Below are 19426 nucleotides of genomic sequence, written 5' to 3'. Positions count from 1 at the left end.
TATATATTGGAATCCAGTTCCACGTTTAAATGCTAACTCTAAATTACTAGCAAAGGTTATAGGAAACGAAATGTTTGTGGGGTCAGTGACCTGAGCGGTTATAACGCCAGAAAACTAATAGTTAATTAACGGAGTTTTTATGCACGTAGGTAAATAACATCAAAAGAAGTCTTGCAGTGTATGGGATAGATCAGTTGTAAAAATTTTACAACTCGGTAAGAGATGAAATTTTTTTTGTAAAAAACGAAACTACCTTGTAATGGCAATTCTAAATTTAGATGAGTCAAAAGTTTTTAACAGGGTCACTATTAAACTTGTTTGAAAGGTTGGGAGAAATTCAGATTTCCAGGAAATTTGTTGATTATTAGAATTCTGCCAAAAACTTTTTATGATTTTTTAAATGGCTTTCTCAGCTCCCCAAAAGAGATCTGTTTGACAGGATTGTCTGAGCTCGATGATGATATATGGAATTTGTCAAGAACCATAATATAAAATAATTAAGACTAACAATAAAATTGTCAGTCCTAAGTTACCGAGTAATTCAGATATATTTATGTCAGGGCATGCAGGTGATTCTTCACCTTTATTTTCTACTGGCGAGGAAGTTGTGAAATTTACGAAGAAATTCAGAAATCTGATTAAGTAACTGAGCTCAGCTGAATAAAAGCAAAATTTGCATTATGGGTGTTGGTAGATTGCACATGAGAAAATATTGGCCTTTCATCCGGTTTAAGACCGTTAATTGTACAAAAGGTTGGTATGTATCATTAAAGTGATTCTAAGGTAAATTAGGAAATATTGTCTGAGATTGCTAGGAAATAAAGGTATCAGTTCATATGAGAGGTCGAAGGATATTTTAGCTTTTTTTAAAAGAATTTGTATTATTGATCAAGCGGTGTTATCAAAAGTACGGTATATGGTCCATGCTTTGACATTCATGAGCGAATTTTTGTTAGAGAGGAAAGCGATTCTTTGGAAGTACTTGTGAAATGGAAGTTAAAAATGGAAGTTAAATGTCCATTATCAGAAATACACCCCGTTTATCAAAAATGAAAGGAAGATAGGCGTAAAAAATGTGCTTATGAGGGTATTAACAATATTCACCACCCGTTGTTTAACAGAAGCTACAAATGACATGGGTCTTACTCATTTCAGTTTTAGTTAGATGGCTTTGTCTGTCCGTCCGCACTTTAACTGTCCCCCCTCAGATCCACGGTCCAGATATATTGCTCAGATCTTAAAAACTACTAAGGCTAGAGGGCTGCAAATGGTATGTTGATCATCCACCCTCCAATCATCAAACATACCAAATTGCAGCCCTATAGCCTCAGTAGTTTTGATTTTATTTAAGGTTAAAGTTATCCATGATCGTGCGTCTGGCAACGGATATAGGACAGGCCACCACCGGGTCGTGGCTGAGATTCATGGGCCGCGGCTCATACAGCACTATACACTGTACAGAAAACTCGATTGCACCAAAGAAATTTCGGAGCATTTATTTACTTGTTTATTGTAGTGACAGATTAAGTTACTTATTTGATGTTTCGGAAATTTGACAAATAACGTTTGTATCATGTTCTTATTGCTCAGTGGCAGTTGATGCTATATGGAAGGTTTGTTGAAGAGCGAAGATATTTACAAGGTGATAATCCCGGTAGTAAGGCCAGTTACTAAAGAGAATTATCCATTTTTAATACTGGAAAATTATTAGGAAAAGTGAATTTTTCCTTCATTGGAACAACAAAAACAGAGTTTGTTTTTTAAGTGCGATCGTGGCACATTGGCTTAAAACCACATTACAGATTTTAAATACTGGAAACAGTTGAAAATGTGATAGATGGGATAAAGTTGAGTACATATTGTAGCCTTCAGTAGAGTGTGTTCCTCTAATGCAAAATGCCTGACTGTTCCCTTTTGAATGATTACCTGTTTACCAACTGTCATCGGAAATGGGTACACAGTGATTAATGTGTTTGTGATCCCTGCATTGAAAGGCATAGCTAAAATAATTTTATCATAAAGCAAGCAAAATGGCATTTACTGTGTTTTTGTATTGTCTGATTTCTGCATCTTTCCTTGTTGTATTTACCTTTCTAGATCTAAATCTACTACTTGACAACCAAAACAAAAGGAGGTATTGTTGTAATACACTTGTTTCTTGAGATCTCGATAATGACCTGTTAAGGTGTTAAATTTCCTGAATATATCTGGAATTCCGGCAAACTCTACACACTAATGAACCATCTATTGAGCTTCATGTTATTTGTAAAGGCTCTTCTTTTAAATAAGTCACAAATGGGTTTGTGATCAGTGTTACATTAACCTTATGACTTAAAAAGTGTGTCTAAATTTTTAAACCCCAATATAAAGCTAAACACTCTTCTGTGGTACTATAGTTTCTTTCGTTGGGTTTAAACTCTACTAGCATAATATACTGCCCTCATTCTAGTTTTTGTCTTTTGTAACAGTACAGCTCCTAGCCCTGTACTTGAGGCATCACAAGCTAAGTAGAAGTCTTTGGAAAAATCTGGGTAGACTAAAACAGGGTTCCTGGTCATTTTGCTCTTTGGTGTTTGAAAGGCTGTTTCTCGTTCATCCTTCCATTCATACTCAATAACATCCTTCTGGTTAGTTCTGTCAAAGGTTTGACTATAGTAGCAAAACCCTTTATAAAAGGTCTATACTTCAATGTCATACCTAGGAACTTTCTTAATGCTTTCAAATTAGTGGAGCTGAGTAATCAATTATTGCCTATGTTTCACCTGCCTGCATGCACACAGTCCGTCTTCACTAATTACATGGCCCAAGTACTCTAAGGATTTCATCAGGAATTCACATTTCTTTAATTTTATTTTCAGTCCTGCGATTCTTAATCTCTAAGACCATTTCTAATGTTCTGAGATGACTTTCAAGTTCTTTTGCTAAAAATTATTACATCGTCCAAGTTATTTCGCAACATTTCTATATCTCCTAGAATTTGTAACATTAATCTGACAAATGTTAATGGGGGCTGATGTGAGTCCAAGCAAAATGGCATTACTTCAAACTGTAAATGTTCTTTGTGTGTACTGAAGGCTGTGTGAATTGTTTCGATTCTCATCTAGAGGTATTTGCTAGTCATCCACTAAGCAAATCTAAGGATGAAAATATTTTGGCCCTCCTAATTGAGCTAACGATCTTGAATTACCGCATCGCATTCATCTTGGAATTGTGTTGGAATTCTAACTTCCTGTAATCTATTACAAGTCTCCAACTACCATCCTTCTTTAGAACAAGTAACAATCGAGAATTATATGGAGATTTAGAAGAATTACTTACTCCATCTTCTTTTCATTTCTCTATCAAATTGTCAACAGTGGGTCTCGCTTATTGGTAATCTGTAATTAGAATAAAATGTCTTGGCTCCATCATCTAACAAATTCTAAGTGTTGTAGAACATTTGTTCTTCCTAGTTTAACTCCTTCATAGCTATTACATTTCTGCATTTGAGAGTTTGGCCATTTATAGAAAATGCTTTTTCTTCACTGGTATTAGTAAAGGATTGTTTAATAGGAAACCCTATAAAAGACAATGCCTGGGTGTATAGTGTTAGTCTGTTATCTGAATAGTTTTGGAAGGAATTATCCATTCTGACAAAATCTGGCAATTCTTCACTCAATAATAGAATATCCTTATCCCATACATCCTCTTTTGATCTCAAATATATTTTTGTTAAACATTTGATACAAAGTATTGCTCTGTTGAGTATAAATTGTAATTTTTATTATCGTCATTGTGCTAACAACATATTTCTTCATTATGTCTGAAAATAGCAAATTCTGCGTCTCCAGTATTTCTTCTGTTACTTATTATATTTATTTATATCTGATTTATTTATTTTAATCTAAGAGCAATATTTAATTTAGTATTTTCCCTTCACTTTCACAACTCATTACTACATTGCTATATTATAGGTATAGGCGCCTGATTTTCCTTAGATTCCAGTGTTTGGTCATCACAATTATTTCATATCTGAGTAATTATTTATATCTGAGTAATTGTAATCTGTATGTGCAATATCTCAACAATTTGCATTCTGTAAGGGAATTCCTCTTTTATCTGTTTCTATTTTATCTTGCTTGTTCAAGGTTACTTATCTGCTTTCCTGTATGTCTGTCTCTGCTTGTCGAAACTCGTCTTAGACAATTGATCAGATTTGGTGAAACTTTTTTTCAATGCTATGTAAACATACGCTCTTTCTGATTATCCTGTTTCAGGCTAATCTTTCCTTCACACTAATATGTAATATAATCACATCTCATTAAATTAAATGAGAACAATTGTTTGGGAAAAATCTGTCTTCTAAAACCAGAAAACTTTCAATAAATTTGTGACAAAAATGGTTTACTTCTAAGTTCACATTCCCAGACTTTTAATCTGTTTCCTGCTATTCCTTTAATTAATCAACTTTTGACCCTGGATCTGAGTTTCTGCAATGCTAAATATCTGGTTGCAAGCACATATCAATTATATTTACAGTAATTACCTGAATCAATGAGTACAGTACATGCTCTTCCATTTATTGAATCTTTACAATAGGCAGATTCTTTCTGTTTATTTCTTTCTTCTTTCATGGAAAATACTAAGTTGAGTATATCTTAGTTTAACCAGACCACTGAGCTGATTAGCAGCTCTCCTAGGGCTGGCCCGAAGGATTACATTTATTTTACGTGGCTAAGAACCAACTGGTTACCTAGCAACGGGACTTACAGCTTATTGTGGAATCCGAACCACATTATAGAGAGAAATGAATTTCTATCACCAGAAATAAATTCCTCTAATTCTTCATTGGCCAGCGGAGAATCGAACGTTGGCCAACAGTGCGCTAGCCGAGAGCTGCGTTCAATTCCTCCGGCAAGAACTATGGAAAATACTACTTTGGTTATGTATATAGGAAATGCGGATGAACCTTCATTTCCCATTGTAATCGTTTCTCCGTTTCTCTTTCATCAATTTGAAGGATTTACTTTTTTTCCAAGTTAATTGTCACTGACTGGATGATTTATTTATATTAGAGTGACTGTTAATTCTTCTTATTACCTCTCATTGGTCAGACAGTGAACCAACAGTTTTTAGTTAAATGCCTGATCTTTTTGCAAACTGCACAGATTCTAGGCTTTCTGCATTCATTAGTGGGATGATTGGTATACCTGTAGTTTTCACATGTTATTTGTGATCTAGCTTCTTGAGCTGAATTATTCTCTGGTTTTGAATTATGTGTGTTTGAATATGGACCATTATGATATCTTATAAGGCCGGGAGTGGAATGATCCATTCCGATTGATTCTGTTCTCCTTTTCTGGTTTGGATTTCATTTTTCCTAGTATTTTGTGCATATTTCTGAAAGGAAGTTGTCTATTCCTACTGTGTGGAATTATCATTATACTATATTATTTCTTTGTATGAATCATAAGTATTTCTGCCTCTACTTTCATTTTGTGTTTCTGTTACCCTACAAATTCCTTAGAAGAATCTATTTCTTCTGGATTTCTTGCCCCATTGATATTAAAGCAGTAAGGCTATCACTTTTAGGATCAGTTTTAACACTCTTGAAAGCTTTCTTTTCTTTTTCTCCGAGTGCGTTATACATCGTTCCAAATGACCGGTAATTTAAAACATATCTTAAACTAACTAAATCATTTTCTTCATCACCAAAATCTTTCTTATTTCCTATGGTGGTGTTTGTTTTCCTTAAGTCTTCTGTCACTTTTGTGTGTCGATTCTTCAACATCTGGGTGAAGATTTGCTTTGGATTCTCCATCATAATGCTGGGTAAGGAATTTATTAATACTATGTAATGCATCACTTTGACTTACTGGTTCCCAAATTGATAAACAAATGCATTTAAATTCAGTGTGTGTGGTTATTTTGCTGAATCTAACTGAATTCAAAGTTCTTTGTGCATGACCGCTTTCTGAACTAACGAGAAGCAAGGCTTCATTAATTTTAGTTCTTTCATCTGTTATTCTCCCTGTAGATATGCGACTGTCTGCATCAGCTAGCCATTAAATACAGAATATGATTCTCAGTCTATTTTTGTTAGATTTGAACTTTCAACTCTTCCATGGAATCGTGTGGCTTGCGTAATGATCACTGCTTGTGCCATTGTTCTAAATTGAAATGTGTTGTTATTATTAGTACTATTATTATTGCTATTTGTGTTATTAGTGTTAGTACTTTCTTGAGTTAATGATATTCGTGAACTTGGGACTGGAACTCGACTGTCTAACTGTTGTTGGTCTTAAATTGTAATGTCTATTTTTAATAGCATATTACAACAGTATTCTAAAAATCATAAAAAAAATTTATACACAAATACATAACAGTATTCAAAAAATACTTCATCAAAAGAATGTTATGTTATTAAAGATTCCTTTCTATCAAACATTAAAAATTTTTGAGAGAGAATTATAAAAGTTTTATACCTTCTGAGAGAGAGAACATAAAAATTTCATACACTCATAGAGAGAGAGAGAATAAAATAACTTTCCAATCACGACTTACTTATTTCTGTTGTTGTTCTGTTTAACTGTTACTTGTTACCATTGTTTCTCTGGAACTTTTCACCTTTCCTTTCGTGACCAGCACTGTAGTTCGCTGTAGGCATGTCGTATCCTGCGTGTCTTGACCAAAACTGTCCTCTTCTTGCTTTGCTGACCATCAGTGATTCTTCGTCTTCTTAGACTTCACCAGTAATGCTGATTTTTAACCGGAATGTTTGTCTTACATGTGAAATGCACTCATCCATTTTAACAGATTTACAAATCTATTTGTGTGTGTTGATAGCTCTCAACGGGAAAGTTTTGTCGCATATGTGAAATGCACTCATCCGTTTTAATAGATTGTGTATAGAATCTGTTTGGGTGTGTTTCGATAGTCACCAACACACAGGCTACGGTGTTTTGCTGTTTCACGTTGACTGGTATGCTTGCGTTGTTCTCGTTGCTCAATAATGTTTCTTAGTTGTGGGTTTTCTAAGCGGTAATGTTTTCGCTGATGTTATGATTCACTTTGTTGCCTGTTATTTCCTTCGTTCTGTTTCTGCTGTTGACGTTTGCAGTGGGAATGTTTTCATCGTCTGTCTTTTAAATTCTTGAGTGTGTATTTGTTCTGCTTGTTGATTTGTTATGGAATTCTTTGTATGTGTACACTGCACTTTTTTACGTCTTCTTAGGATCCAATACTGCTGTCACCATTTGCAATGTTTTTATTACCACCAAATGTTATGATGCTCTTTTTATTTCTTTTATAGTTGCTTTATCATTTCTAACTTTGTTTGTTATTAATTGTAGAGCCCCAGGAGGCTTAGAAAGACACAGTGTAGTTTTCTTACTTCATTAACACACTAATAAAATATACAGTATTTATACACCAAGTGTATTGAAGTATGAGCCTTTCTTCTTCTCACAACTGGTGAGGCTCACGACCTCACTCTCTGCTTCTATCCTCTATCTATCTGCTTTTCTATCTGCTTCTCTTCTCTCTTCAAACTTGCTTTTTGAAGGGTCTTGAAAGGAAAAAGTCCATCCCACAGTAGGCTTACCATTCCTTTTTGTTCCGCCTTGTAAACGTCTAAAGTGGTTGGAGATTATCAGTTCTAACAACGTCCTTTTGGGTGTGATCAAATGACTTAATTCCCTCCTTCGTAGGTAGAACTAATGATGTCACCGAAAGTCTTTAGGTTCTGGCGAAAGTTGAAAGATCAGCTCACAGGTAGGATGGTTAGGCATTTTTGTTATGGAAGGTACCTTAGATTACTGGCACCTGTGTTTTGGCTACATAATCATAAAACTTCCTGATCGTTATTCTCTCTCTCTCTTTCTCTCTGTCTCATTTCTTTATTATTCATTCTTTCTCTCTTTCTTTGTCTACCACTGGTTCTCTCTCATTTCTTTTTCTCCCTTTTATATTTACGTTATTCCTACCTAATATTCTCCCAGCTATCATTACATACTTGGGAGTAAAAGAATGCCCTGATCAATTGCATCATGTTTAGTAAGGCTGCAGTTCAAAACGTATTGCTTCCTTCAAGAACTTTCTCTTGTGTCTCGTACCCAAAATCCCTTATGACGTCATAATTTCATTTCATACTGGAATCCAAAATTTGCTCCTTCTGATTTTTGAAACCAATCAGTTTGGTTCCCTCTCTCTCTCTTTCTCTCTTTCTTCAAAATAGAGTAATTATTAACGTAAAGTGTTAGTGTGGGCACTAGTGTTAACCTTAGCTTTTGAGATCTGTCGTTAGGAAAATTAGTAAGGGCGCCATATAAAAAGGTGTGTTTTGTGAATCTAAAGCAGCTGCAAGTGATTTTACAAAGGTTTTCACAAGCATGTGTAAGGTAAAGTGAATTTTACTTAGTATTACCATGGTATAATAAAATATATTAGGGAAATTTTGCCTTAGTGAAATTATTATTGATAAATCCTCAGTGTATTTTTGTGTGTTCTTGTGTTTACAATCTCGTTATTTTTTTCAAATTTTATATTTTGGGACTATTTAACATTTATTTAATTAGCATTTTAAGTATTTCTTCATAATTTAACATTGTGTACTTGATTTAATTTTCATTTATTAAGATTTTCTTTTCAAATCTTGAGTAATTCTTGATAGTTTAAATTTTGCTTGACTAATTTAATTTCTTGATAAATTAAAGTTTTGTGATTTAGTTTTGTTTAATAATTTAACTCATGAGGTAATTAAATTTTTGTGTTGTTTTCAAGTAATAGTAAATTTTTCAGACTGTGAATTCTAATTATAAATTTCTAATTTAAAAATTCATTTTTGTATTTAAAATTTTTAGAAAACAGTGTTTCATTTATTGACCACCAGTGAATAGGATTAATTGTGTGCATAAGGCAGAGTGATAAACATGTTTTGTTCCTTTAGTTTTGCTGAAGTGAGTTGCCAAGACAGTATAATGTATAAACAGTATAATATATATATATATATATATATATATATATATATATATATATATATATATATATATATATATATATATATATATATATATATATTTCATGATGAGTCCCAAGTGCCTGGTTATTACACAACTAATCACAAAATTAAAAAATTTACCTCACTTGAGCCAAATACTTGAGCTCTCATAACAGTAAGAATTACGACTGAGTATTATAGAGATAACAGTGATCCCTTAAAAAGCTCATTAATCATGTGAAAAATCAAACTAAGTTTATCAAAACAAGTGTGAGGTATCAACAATTAAACAAGAAATATGCTAGAGTAAAAGGGCATCACGCCATCAAACAACTTTAGACATTATATATATATATATATATATATATATATATATATATATATATATATATATATATATATATATATATATATATATATATATTATATATGAATATATACATATATATATATATATATATATATATATACATATAGTGAGGATTGAGAGGTTCTATATATTGTTCTTCCTTATTCCTTTTAATGTGCTTTTTCCCATTTTCAAGCTATAAAAATGGAAGTTAAAAGTTAAATAAAAACTCGGGCTAAAAATTAAATAAAAAAAAAAACTTTGATTTATACAAATAATATAAAAGTAAAGTACAAAGGATAGGGAGGAGCCTACCATAAGGTGCTGAAGGCTGACCGAGTGACTATTCTGACATTCAGCTTCTCGACTTAAACTCACGAGAGAGCACAGGTGTTGTAAGACTGGGTGTTTAACTGTGGAACTAGTTGTTTAATAAAGAGTGTTTCCAAGATTGCTAAATATTGTTCGTTAGCAGCAATTTTAAAATCTTTGTAGTTTATGGTTTGCATTTCTTTGCATGTTCGAAAATTCAGGATTAGTCAATTTGACGCCTGTTCGATAGCTAACGCTTCGATGAGAGTTTTTTGAGAAGATCCGTGGAGCCGACGTACTTTGTTTGTCTAGGGCAATTAAATAAATATACACTCCTGATTTAGTGGATCTTTCTCCTTATGTTTAAACAGAGATCTATCTCATTGATTAGCTATCGAACAGGCGTCAAATTGACTAATCCTGAATTTTCATGTATCCGAGAACATGGCAAATATGACATAAACTACAAAGATTTTAAAATTATAGGCCAAACTCTGACTATTTGGCAATCTTGGAAACACTGGATTTGAACACCCAGTCTTCTCAACACCTCTGTATCTCTCGTGAGTTTATGAAACCCGGCGAGTCCGTCACTCTGCCTTCCGAGCACCTTATCGAGGTACTCCTACATATATATTTGTACTTTACTTTTATATTATTTGTATATATTTATACATATTTTTTTAAATTTAATTTTACATATTTTATTTTAACTTTTAACTTCTATTTTTATAGCTTGAAAATGGGACTTTAGTCCTAAACGTATACAACAATATATATAAAAGGAATAATAATGTCCTTTAACCTATATATATTTATATATATATATATATAAATATATATATATATATATATATATATATATATATATATATATATATATATATATATATATATATATATATACATTGTATATATATGTATGTATGTATATATATACATACATACATATATACATGTACTGTATATATATACATATACATATTTCTTCTTCTTCTTCGTTTAATGTGCTTTTCCCATTTTTTCCAATGGGGTAAGCATGATGCCTTCTTTTGAAGGACTTTGATTTGGCATTGGGGTGGGCGTATATCGGCTGCCCCGCCTGACATCGCTTAGACTAGCACATGTGTATATGTATCGTGCCAAATCTCCAACTCCCTTTCCCCTAGCAGCAAGGAGACGTAGTGGTTTGGGCCGACAGTTCGAGACGTGTATCTGTTATGTTTTTAGAAGATGTTGGAGTGGCTTTGTTTTGTGTGTGTATTAGTCTGTACACCCATTTGCTATAAGCCTATCCGTTGATTACATACATAATCCCGGGGTGTCTACATGGATAGCAAAGTGTCCGCCCTCTGACTGGCCGGCTTTTGATTTGAACCGCGACACAGACTTATTTATGAAGTCCGTTGTCTGCTGTTTCTACCGACTGAAATATCGAGGCTCCATATACATATATATATTTATACATATATATACATATATTTATACATATATATACATATATATACATATATATACATATATATATACATATATATATACGAACATATGTTGATACACTAAAATATTTACATTATATATATATATAATTACATATATATATATATATATATATATATATATATATATATATATATATAAATATATTATTTATATATATATATATATATATACATTGGATATAACTATAAATATGAAATTATATATATATACATATACATATATGTATACATATAAAATATATACATATATATTATATATATGCATATATATATATAATATATATACATTATATGACTTTTTATCACATCACCGTGATTCATATAAAATACAGCTATATATAATATCAGTTCGCTCTACCTCGGAAATAATATATTTTCTATATGTTACCGAAGGGAATTTTTAGTTGATAATAAGTTCGGACGACGAACTTGTTAACTAAAAATTCCCTTCATAACATAGCCTATATGAAAATATATTATTTCTGAGGCAGAGCGAATTGGGTATTAAAAGACGTTTGTAGCTTACTGATTATATACATTATATGTATACATATATGCATATATATACATATATATGCATATATACAGTATACATATATACATATGTATACAATATATACACTCAATAATACGTATATATGCATATACATATACATACTATATGTAAATCACTCAAAAAGTTTTGCAACAACAGCTTATAATAGCGACATCTGGCGCTATTTGGCTAACTCAGTTGTAAGCGCGTGAATCAACTGAACACTAGTGGTGGGTCCGAGAAATTACCTGCAGTTTCCCTTAAACAGGGCTTTTTATGACACTGCTTACTGTTGTCATATTTTACTGAATTAAGGATGTTACTATAATACTTCAGAGGTCATCGCTGTTCTTATGTTTTAATATTTCCATCTCCAACTGCCATCACTATCGTTGTTTTATCTCCTTCATATGTGTGAACTTGGTAGACATAGGCCTACGACTGTTACAAGTTGAACTGTTAGTCTTATTAACATCAACAAATACGACTTTTGTAAAGATTTGCTTCACATTATCATTAATTGAATTTTTGAATGACTAATCCTATGTATATTGTGAACTAGTAAAACTTGATATAAAATATACTGAACTAGACTAACAGATTTCACGTCTTTTTGTAATACATAGAATATAATCGCACACACACATACATACATACATACATACATACATATACATATATATATATATATATATATATATATATATATATATATATATATATATATATATATATATATACATAATGCCGTTATCATGTGTAATTTCTCATTTCTTTAACTGCTACTTATGCCTATCATTTTGATGCCTCTTATGAAGTTAACTGAATATATAATGCCTATTTTTTATTTCTTATTATCTAAGTTTCTAAAGAATTAAAATTAGCTAGAAGTTCAACATTAATTTATTTAATGCTAAATGCCAGGAGTGAAGAAGGCTACCATGCTCATCAGTGGAGAATGTCTCCTCTTTATCGCAAAAGATGACTCGTACAGAAATCATCGTCCACTGGATTATATTATAACGCAAATCCTAGCCTCGATTCTTTGTGTTTCGCTGATATGAAGTGTTTCTTGGCAGGAGTATGATGAAATAATATCTTGGTCTCTTGTAGCCTGTTACGGATGGTTTGAGCAGAAACTTGAAGGGAGAGCATGATGTTCTCTCTTTATAGCAACATCGGTTGTCAGGGAGTTAGGCGGAGCTCCTTCAGTGATCATCCGATGATGATCCTTAACAGTAGTGCAACAATGGGGTTGTCCTCCAGTTTTTACAATGAATTTATCATGTTTCCTCGTTCTCTCTGTTGTTGTATCCCTCTATACATGGTTGTTTTATTTACGCTAAGCTGCCGAGCAATATCTACGATAGAAACATTAGTCTTATGCAAGCTAATGATTGTGGTGCGGCTTAGTCTGTTGCCCATCTTATCGGTGCAAGTGACAAGACAGTTTAAGCTTTTCCTGCCCGAATGTGGAGTCACACGATAACATACGACGTTATGAGATTTTTTCTTTTTTGTTTTTGACAACGATAATGGTTGAATTCTTTCTTTCTTTATTTATATATAATTTCATTGATGGTTATTCAATATTATTTTATTAGTCAATAAGCTTTTATCAGGATTCGAAATATAGTTTCTTCTTTGACTCTTTTGCCCAATCATCTGAAGTGAAATTTTTCAAAATGTTTCGTCAATTTTCGTAATATGAATTTTTCACTCACCATTCTTTTTTATATTGTTAACCGTAGGATTAATAACGAAAATCGAATAAGAAAATTACATTTCCTTGTAAATATCAAAAGAACAAATTACTGTTAGGTGAACGAAAACTTCTGGAACATGTTGCAAAACGTTTTTGAGTGACTGTACATATACCTATATATACACATATATACATATATACACACATATACACATATACATACATCTACATATATATGCATAAGCATACATATATATACATATACATATATTTATATATACATATATTTATATATACATATATTTATATATACATATATTTATATATACATATATTTATATATACATAAATTATATATGCATATACAGATACATATACATGTATATACATATATACGTATACATATATATATTCATATACATATATATATACATATACTTATATACATATACATATATATATACATACCAGTATACATATATATATACATATGCACATACATATACATATATATACATATACATATACGTATACATATATACATATATATAAATATACACATATACATATATATACATATGTATATATATACACATACATATATACATATACACATACATACATACATATACATATATATACATATAAATATACATACATACATATATCTATATATATATATATATATATATATATATATATATATATATATATATATATTTATATTTATATTATGTAACGATCTCGTTACTTCGAGATCAACAGGTTCGAAACAAGAACAAGCTATTGGGCTGTAATGACTGACGAGAGATGACAAAGATGACAAACAAAGGAGGAAGGAGCAGAACAAAATAAAAAAGTGACAAACTAATTTATTTACAATAAATTGTATACATATTTACAAGTGAGTCAGGTTCAATTTAGAATAAAAACTTAAATGATCATTACTACAAATGAATCAAACACTTAACAGCGAAATCAACAATCAAAGTAAAATAGGGGTTAGTACATAAATGAACATCAAAAATTACCAGAAACATCATAAGCTTTAGCAGCTCAACAAACATTACAAATAACCAGCACAATGGGCATTAAACAGAGTCAGTAAAATACACATGTAAAAACCAAATCAATAAATATTACAAAAACAAATTAATAACAATTCAAAAGCATTGTAATAAACAATACTCAGGTAGCAAAACTAATTGCATAAATAAACAGGCAGCATAAATATTGAAAAAAACAAGCAGCACAAAACATAATACAAATAAAAAGCCGTAAAATAACGATTACAACAAATACATAATCAAGCAGTATAAAGGAACAGTACTGACATCCTTCTCCAACATCGGACGACCACGACAGAGTCGAAATGACAACCATCTGGTCCTCAAATACTCTCCGCTGCTCTGCTGCCAAGACTCTGACTCTCTGCCGCTCTGAACTTGACTTTCTGCTCCCCAACTGCTGACTCCTGACGCTGCAACACCCTGACAGACGCTAACTCAAGCATAAAAAAAAAAAAAAAAAAAAAAACACCAAGACGTCAACTCACCAGCATAAAAAAAAAAAACGATTGTTCATATATGTATATATATATATATATATATATATATATATATATATATATATATATATATATATATATATATATATATATATATATTTCGTTGAAGATAATTCCAACTTAATTGTGAATATTGGTGCCAATTCTGCTCTAGTTTCATGAAATTTGTACGTACAGTTTTCCACCCTGTTAACGTATGCGCCTTTAAAGAGCTAAATGTATTTTTATTGGGAAAATATTGACAATCTTGTTAAAAGTAATTTTTGATGATAAAAATCTAAAATTCGTCCTCATATTTGGTATAACGTTGTGCTCCCTTGTAGCCTTCGTACCTGTGAGGATTAGCCACCTGTGCTGGATGCCGTTATTCACTTGGTAGGAATAAGTTTTCCCAAAATGAGTTTCTTGATTTGTTTAGAAAAACAAATTGTGATATTACCCTGCCCGGATACCATTTCAGTAACACTGCAGCCGAATATCCCAATTTTCAGGTGTGACCCAAAGTAACATGCTTTATGCATTTCTACACAAACATATTTTCCCAGTAAAAATTTCAAACTCATATGCATGTATGTATGTATGTATGCATACATGCATGTAGTTTCTTTTCTGACTTTTATCATGTCAGTGACGGTGATTTATCGATGTCTGACGTTTAGTTAATGTTTGTGTTTGTAGAAATGCTTTCTGAACTTTCAGTCCATGTTGGTCTAAAAGATTATAGTCTTGCCGGTAATGAAAATCTTTTTATAATTGTCCTGTATTCACAGTATAAATGTATTTAAGCGATTTTCTCATTTCTGATCCCACCTTTTGTGTAAGCACTTATGTCACACCGTCTGTTTTTCTCTGTATTCGTTTTTCTGCATTTATTTCTTATTTTACTATCGTAGTTACACCTCATCATATTTTGTGTACAGTTCAATGACGATTTACATTTCGCACAAGTTTTTATGCATTGTTTCATGTTCTTCGTAAACTTTTGCTGTTGGTTAGATAAGTTGACGAACACTCGTCTAATTTTGTTTTATCTTCCTCAGGGTCTTGGTGACCTTGGACGACATCTCCCCCATGGCTGGAAGGTAGGTATTCAGTTCACTTTGTCCTTTTGTTTTAATTAATAGTCTAAAAGGCGAAAATTGCCTTCAGATAGCTTCCAAGTAGATTTGCGTGCTTTGATTTCTGTTATGTTTTATGTAGACTATTTCCTTGTTTTACATTTTGCTAAAAGGAAAGAAATATGTTTCTTTCGATTATTCCATGGTGTGTGATGGTCTCCAGAAAGCATATATTTAAGTATAATGGTGTGTTTTGAATGCTTGTATGGAAAATTTAAAGTCTGCATCTTGATATGGTAGTTGTAGAAGTACCTCTTTTATCAAGTAGCAGCAGCAATAAACTGTTTCTTCTTTAGTACTCCGAGACTCTTGTCTTGGGATGCATATTATATCCTTCCTGTATAGCATAGCATGTTGGCTATTCCGTAACGTACTGTAAAATGGATCTCTTGTCTTATCACAATCACAGTTATCCTTGATGATTGCCTAAATCAGTCCGTCAGATGGAATGGTTTCTTGTTGTTATTAGAACAGTTTTAGGCCCATTTCTAAAAGATAAGATTTTGTGATAGGTTTTGTCATATGATGCAGTTATAGAACAAGCTTGGAATCTTCAGGTCACTGATAGTTCTGTCAACCAAATTGCTTGCGGTTTTCCCTGCTTCCTTCATTTCCCCTAAAACTGCTGACCCCATTTAGGGTAGTTTTCCAAGGCCCCAAACCAGACAGAGTAGGTTGCTGATTACATATTAGGGGTGCTTATTTCATATCCCCTGTCAGTACAGTTTTGCGCTTTGTATTTCTCTGATTAACAGGCATTGTTAGGCTGATTTGCGTAGTCTCTCAAGACGTCCCCAATTTTTCACTTTTCTTCACTGCATTTCTGAAACTAGTTTTCTTCTTTACAAGGTATATTGAGAAATGGTTTGTCTGGAATATTCTGGTCTTCAGTTATGTAATCAGATGATAGGATTGTATCATCGGTTGTTTAAAAATTCGTGAATATTTTAGGTAGTGATATTGTGCGACGAGTCGTATTTGGATATATTTCCACACATTACATTTTAAATGACCAAGCACGTACATTTAATGCAGGCCGAGCATGTAACTGGTCCTTTTTGCCATGGTTGGTGATTAATAGATGTGCCGCATTAGATTTTTACTTTGGAACAGTTGTTAATAATTTGTGGTATGTGGTCCAAAATATGACTTTAAGTATACGAAAAATGTAAAGAAAAAAGCCTGAGAAAAATATTCATTTCATAAATATTCATTTCATATAATTTTTCAGTGAAGAAACAAAAACGGTGCAACAACCGCCTCTCTCTCTCTCTCTCTCTCTCTCTCTCTCTCTCTCTCTCTCTCTCTCTCTCTCTCTCTCTCTCTCTCTCTCTCGTAATATCGAAAAGATAGGTTTCTTTAGGGAATGCGTATGAGGCAGAATTTGCATCAATTTCCCGAATGGGATCTTACTTTAGCTCAGGAATATTGTCGGTGACGTTTGCCTAATTCACTTTCAAGTATCATGTTAACGCTCACAACCATGATACTCCATGTAAAAAAATAATTTAGGATTGATGAGGTCTCATTTTACTGGCTTATTCGAAAGAACTCCAACACACAAACACACATACAAAATTGACGCTGTTGTTCAATACCGATTTCCAGATAGGTTTTTTAATTTTCAATATAAGCTATCACAATCCTCTATTGTAAGATAATTACTGTTATAATTATTTTGAATATTTACACGTACCCACATAGCAGATACAGCAGGAATGTGGATATATATATACATTATATATATATAAAATGTATATATTATATATATATATATATATATATATATATATATATATATATATATATATATATGTGTGTGTACACACATATGTATATATAAATGTATGTGGGAATGCAAAACTCATTATTTTGAACAAAACTTATCATTAAGATATTTTGCTAAACCAAATTACATAATGGGCTTTATAATTATTTTTAACTCAAAATATGGGTCTGAATATCCAAATATGATATGAAACGATTCTGAGTCGTTTTGATTTTAAAGCATTGAATAGATATGTGTGTGGAAAATATAAAGAGAAATATGTGACACTTCAGTTTTGTAAACTATAAACAAAACTCACATTTTGCTCTACTGATTAATTTTTCACTCTCTCATCCCTATGTTCATTAAACGTTTTATTGTAATTAAGAAATTTTTTATTTGTTTCATTTCACTGATCCCGCAGGATACCACTTATTTATGACTTGTGTGGCAAACTTAGGTGATACTTAGATTCTTGGCAGTGTCCCTGCTAAACCCCAGGTGCAAGGCTTTCTGCCTTTTAATTTTTGTTTTGTTTTAGTCTATTCCCAATCAGATGAGTTCTGCCTCTTTAACTTTATACCTCGCTGCCATTTCCATCGCTAATTTCAGTGAACGAATCCTTTGGGGAAGCCCTGTGAGATTCTAATTTTAGGCATTTCGCTCTAAGCAGCTGTTATTCTGAATGCAAGGACGCCATTTCTTCTGGGACAGACACAAGGTATTCGAAAGGTATGAGCAATGAGGATTAAGTATAACAACTGGGTAGGTATAAGATATGGGATAGTTATAAGCAATAGGTTACGCATAAGATATGTGTTAGGATATAAGCATTGGAATAGGTATAAGCAATATAGCTTTGGGTCAAGAGGCAAAGTTTTTGATAAAAGCAAGAGTTGCTGCTGTTAGAGTTTAGGATTTCCTGGACTGGGCACTCTGTAATGCATATAGTAAGTTTCATGTTATGATACTTTATTCATACGTGTGCCTATAACGAATAGGAAGCGTTTATGTTTACAGTGATTCTGATACATTTATTCACGTGTCTTATAAGCGGGAGTAATTTCCCTCCCTGCCGCTCTGTCTATCTGTCTCTCTCTCTCTCAGTGCACACATTCCTTTAAATAAGATTGATAGTGACATTTCTTTCCACCCTTGTTTTATCATGTCCTTTCGGTCTTCAGGTATCGTTTTCGCTGTGTGCTAAAGCGTCCTTCCGTTTTGCTGGGTCACATAACATTCATATTTGAATGGAACTAAGAGAAAAAATTTTTTTTTGTGCAAGAAATGTAAGTTTGGTGATGCAAAGTATATATTTCTAAGTTTCTGTTAGGTTGACATAATATTATAGGTAAGCCGTTAGAATATTTTTTATCCCGTCTGTTGTATAAAAGATTATTAACGTCTTAGAAAGCCTTCCCTTGATCGAAAACTGTTCATTTTGGATATTAATCAAAGGTTTTTGTCAATGAACACATTTCAAAGACTTTTGAGATGTTATAACTTTTATATAAAACGTAATTTAACAAACATGAAATATGAAGTATTTTTTACCATTAACTATCAGACTAGGGGAAAAAAACCTGTTATAAT

At 32.2% G+C, this 19426-nt stretch overlaps 1 long non-coding RNA gene across 1 annotated transcript in view; it reads left to right on the top strand.

The window, feature by feature from the left end:
- The window catches only part of LOC136842106 (uncharacterized), a 246686-nt gene that overhangs the window by 23500 nt on the left and 203760 nt on the right, over positions 1–19426 (top strand). Inside the window, exon 2 of the long non-coding RNA XR_010854173.1 lies at positions 15988–16029. This is a non-coding gene — a long non-coding RNA (uncharacterized lncRNA). The remainder of the gene's footprint in view (positions 1–15987; positions 16030–19426) is intronic.

The sequence above is a fragment of the Macrobrachium rosenbergii genome, chromosome 9 (assembly GCF_040412425.1).
Source record: "Macrobrachium rosenbergii isolate ZJJX-2024 chromosome 9, ASM4041242v1, whole genome shotgun sequence".
Lineage (NCBI taxonomy): Eukaryota > Metazoa > Arthropoda > Malacostraca > Decapoda > Palaemonidae > Macrobrachium > Macrobrachium rosenbergii.
This window is presented reverse-complemented; position numbering and strand designations above follow the sequence as displayed.